Below are 5,293 nucleotides of genomic sequence, written 5' to 3' on the forward strand. Positions count from 1 at the left end.
GGAGTCAAGCTATTCTCCAAAGTGCCTGAGGGCAGGCCAAGAAGCAACAGATGGAAACTAATCAAGGACAGAAGCAACCTAGAACTAAGGAGAAACTTCCTGACAGTGAGAACAATTAACCAGTGGAACAACCTGCCTCCAGAAGCGGTGAATGCTCCAACACTGGAGTTTTTAAGAAGAGACTGGACAGCCATTTGTCCGAAATGGTATAGGGTTTCCTGCCTGGGCAGGGGGTTGGACTAGATGACCTCCAAGGTCCCTTCCAACTTTACTATTATTATTATTATTATTATTATTATTATTATTATTATTATTATTATTATTATTATTATTATTATTATTATTATTATTATTATTATTATATACAACTAGTCCTTGACTTAACAACAGTTCGTTTAGTGACTGTTTGAAGATACACCAGCACTGAAAATGATGACTGATGACCAGTTTTCAAATTTACGACCGTTGTAGCATCCCTGTGGTCATGTGATCAAAATTCAGACACTTGGCAACTGACTCATGTTTATGACGGTTGCCGTGTTCCGGGGTCATGTGATCCTCTTTTGCGACCTTCGGACAAGCAAAATCAACGGGGGAAGTCAGATTCGCTGAACAACAGTTTGACTCATTTAACAACTGCAGTGGTTCACTTAACAACTTTGGCAAGAAAGGTTGTAAAATGGAGGACTTAATATATGTTTCACTTAGTGACAGAAATTTTGGGCTCAATTGTTGTCGTAGGCCGAGGATTACTTATACCTGATGGAAAGGTTTTGGATCTCAAAGGGTTCCTAAGCGCAGGCACCATGAATGAAAAAGCACCGATTTGAGCTGGTCCAAAAGTAACTTGACTGCATTTGTTGAATAACCTAGAACCAACCTAGAACTCAGAAGAAATTTCCTGACAATGAGAACAAGCCACCATGGAACAGCTTGCCTCCAGAAGTTGTGGGTGCTCCATCACTGGAGGCTTTTAAGGACAGCCGTTTGTCTGAAATGGTGTAGGATCTCCTGGTTGAGCAGGGGGCTGGTCTAGAAGACCTCCAAGGTCCCTTCCAGCTCTGTTATTCTGTTAACAAAGGGAAATCCTGAATAATGTGGAGCTATTCAATTGGCAATTCTAAGCATGAAATAAGCTGCTCTAGGGTTTCCTGCCTGAGCAGGGGGTTGGACTAGATGACCTTCAAGGTCCCTTCCAACTTTACTATTATTATTATTATTATTATTATTATTATTATTATTATTATTATTATTATTATTATTATTATTATTATTATTATTATTATTATTATTTCCAAGGAAGTATTGCATAGTCGCCACAGCAAGAAAAAAACTTGTGTCTGTTACACAAGCTCTGAAGGCTACAGGAACGAACTGCACCCAAAATACGAATAATTTAAAAACATACCCACTGTCATGGCTCCGACAGATGAAACTCTTCAAAGAACTTCGAGGCATTGTTTACCTTAAAGAATCTTTATTCGAGAAGCATAGCATCGGCAGGTACACAGGCCAAGCCAAAATCTGAATTCCTCTCCCCTGAGCACATAGTATCAAAGCACAATTCCCTCCTCCAATTAACAGTCATAAATCACATTCTCCCATTAGTTTGAAATGCAGGCTTTCCCTCCAGTTCTCCACCCCGCCATTTCTTATCATCTCTTATTTCAAAAACCTTGGTTCTCACACTAGTTACAGTATTGTTATGTCTAACTAAACTCCCCATGCACATTCCTCCTCCTCCTCCCCCCCCAGTATCATCTAATTCTAACTCTAATTCTAAGAGTAAAACATAAGACGGAAAATGGCTGCATCTCCATTGTTGTCAAAGCAAGAACATCCGATGTTAGCAGCGTTGACGCTCACGTTTAATTCAGTTAGCCGAAGGGTTGGCTCTTTTCAATCCACAAAGGGTCCAGTCAGACAGCAAACACCCCTCTACATTGAATCTGAGTACAGCCAGCCCTTGACTTACAACAGTTCATTTAGTGACTGTTCAAAGTTACAACGGCACTGAAAAAAGTGACTTACGACCATTTTTTCACACAACTGTAGCAGCATCCCCCCATGGTCACGTGATCAAAACTCATGCTGGGAAACTGACATGTACTTATGACGGTTGCAGTGTCCTGGGGTCATGGGATCCTCTTGTGCGACCTTCGGACGAACAAAGTCAATGGGGAAGGCAGATTTATTTAACAGCCCTGTTATTCACTTAACCACTGCATTGATTCCCTTAACAGCTGTGGCAAGAACGGTCGTAAAGTGGGGCAAAACTCACTCTTAATAACCGTCTTGCTTAGCAATGGAAATTTTGCGCTCCACTGTGGTCGTTAAGTCGAGAACTAGCTGTCAGTAAAGCCGAAACGAAAGCGGTGACAATAGATCCCTCCCTCAAAAGTTTTCTGAAAGGGCCTAATGGCATCGCCGTCATAATCTCTGCTATTCGGAACAGGTTTCTGATCTTCCCCTGAGGTGGTGAATGTCAGTCCCTTAATCCTCTAGTCATCATGTCTGGGGATTATGGGAGATGAAATCCAAGGCCTGGGGAGAGTACCACGTTGGGGAAGGTCACCTATAGAGACAACGCGTGGAAAATGTGCTTGCAGGCCACCTCATCCTCAGCCAAAATAAAATTTAAAACCAGACTAGGAATTTGCAAGTTGACTTTTCCCCAACGCCCAGCCTTAGAATATTTTTTCCCGGCTTGATTTGAGGTTCCAAACACATCTTAGCCCTTGTGAAACCCTGCCAGGGTGACGATGGGTGCCTGTGAAGTAGCATGTAAGCCTCCATTTTGCTAATCTTTATACCCAGGCACTATAAATAAAAGGGGAGGGAGAAACCACTCTGGCAACTAGAGTTAAGCACGGTGGATAAAAGAGATCCACTCCCTTCCTATCATTTCAGCTCTTCTTTCTATGAATAGACTCGACTCGGCTGTCAGCTTCAGGAGAAAGCATACAAGACAATCTGTATTTACCCTTTTACATTCCAGCTCTATAAATACGGACAGCTGACATCCTTGATTTGTATTAGCCCGGGGTGCGTTTTCCCCTAGCCGCGGGTCCAAGAATCTTGACATCGTTTTCTTGCGAAACCAGCAGCAATACACGGGGTCCTCCACTTACGGCCACATTCACGTTGCGAAGCGGTCGGTGAATTTGACCCCCCTTTTTACGACTTTTCTTGCCGCAGTTGTTAAGGGAATCACTGCCGTTCTTAAATTAGCAACCTCATTATTAAGTGAATTCCGTCAGAAGGTCGCAAAAGGGGATGATGTGAACACACACACACACACACACACACACCCCTGGGATACTGTGACCGTCATAAATGCGAGTCAGTTGTGAATCATCCGAATGTTAAAAAAAAAACGTGACCCTGAGGATGCCTCAACCGTCGTGTGAGAACGGTCACAGGTCACTTTTTTTGCAGTGCGGTTGTAACTTCGAACGGACACCAAGTGACGTAAGGTGAGGACTACCTGTATCCCACAAGAGGCTCTCCGTGCACCCTCTTGAACATCAGAATCCACCTTTATGCGACCGTTTCCAAAAGCACTTTTAGTCACCAACGCCACACGCCTTCTCTGCACAGAAATCAGGCGGTGACAAACCCGCATGGTCTCACGTCCACACAAAGCAACACAACGGAACACCTACTGCCCACCTGAACAATATGCCTACACATTAGGTCTGCGCAAACTGAGGACAGTTCACCCAAAGAGATGTGTGAGGTGCGGGGGGCATCTTCCCAGCATAGACCCTCCCCATCCTTGTTGTGAAACAACCTTCAGAGATCTGGGTACATAATCCGGGCTCGGGTTGTCGTGGCAGAGACACCCTATCCTGTTTTGCCAAAGAGGTGAGACCTTGAAAAGCTTCCAAACTCAACAACTCAACCTAAACACTGCGGTGGTGGAGTCAAAGGCTACCTTAAGCAGGTTTAAGGCCAGGAACGGGGATGGGGTTCAACCCCTGGTGGTGGGGAAGCTTCCCAGATGCCTCCTCCATCGGCTTCATGAATAGAACGTGAAAGATGTGCATATATCACATCTTTTTTTTTTACTTGTGGTTTTTACTGGTGTGTAGTGTGCACTGTGGACAGCACTCAGTTTGGTTGTGAGATACACAATAAAGATATTCTATTCTATTCTATTCTATTCTACATTCTTTCTATTCTACATTCTTTCTATTCTATTCTATTCAACATTCTTTCTATTCTATTCTATTCTATTCTATTCTATTATTCTATTCTATTCTATTCTATTCTATTCTATTCTATTCTATTCAACATTCTTTCTATTCTATTCTATTCTATTCTATTCAGCCAAAAGGGACCACATCTCCACTCCAGAGTGAAGTTGAAACTGGGCAGTTCCCAGGTTGGGGAGATGGGGTCAGAGGACGTGGGAAAGGGCGACCAGCCTCCTTCTCCCGAGTCAAGGGTTGGGGTCGGGGGGGTTCTCTTTCCCGGGTGGGGGGGCGATTTTTCAATAACCCTCCCCTCCCCACCGGCCAATCGCTGGTCGGAAGAGGGACGCCCTCCACTCCGGCCACTCAACCCCCGTGGCGCGCCCCAAGTTGGCCCCGGCGAGGGGACCCCCAAGATCAGGACCCCTCCCCACATCTCCGCCGCCTTCGTCCCCCCTCCCCTTCCAGGAGCATTGCGGGCCCCCCCCTGGTCCCCAGGCAGGGAGCGAGGCGGCCGCACTTACGTGCCCAGCGTCTCCTTGAACTCGAAGATGCGGCCGATGTCGTCGGCGGACTTCTTCCAGGAGGAGCCGGTGCGCTCCTCGCCGTTCTCCTGGGCCATGGCAGCGGCGGAGCCGAGGGAGCCGGCGGGCGGGCGGGCAGACGAGGCGAGGCGGGCGCCAGCCGGGAAAAGGCGGAGGAGGAGGCGGCGGCGGAGGAGGAGGTGGCGGCGGCGGCTTTTGCTTTCTCTTCTTCTTCGGGCGCCGCTTCCTTCTGGCCCGCGACGGCGCCCCGACTTCCTGGTCGGCGCTCCGGAGCTGGTCTCCGGCTCAAGTTGGAGAGTTTCCCGGTCCTTCCTTCCTCTCACCCTCCCTCCCTCTCTCCCTCCTTTCCCTTTCTCCTCCTCTTCTTTTCTTCCCTTTCTCCTCCTTCCTCCCTTCCTCCCTTCCCTTTCTCCTCCGGCCTTCTTTCTTTCTTTCCTTCCTTCCTCTCACCCTCCCTCCCTCCTTTCTCTTTCTTCTCCTCTTCTTTCCTTCCTTCCTTCCTTCCTTCCTTCCTCCCTCCCTCGCTCCCTTCCTTCCTTCCTTCCTTCCTTC

This window comes from Protobothrops mucrosquamatus, unplaced genomic scaffold, assembly GCF_001527695.2.
Source record: "Protobothrops mucrosquamatus isolate PMUCROS unplaced genomic scaffold, P.Mucros_1.0 scaffold3178, whole genome shotgun sequence".
Lineage (NCBI taxonomy): Eukaryota > Metazoa > Chordata > Lepidosauria > Squamata > Viperidae > Protobothrops > Protobothrops mucrosquamatus.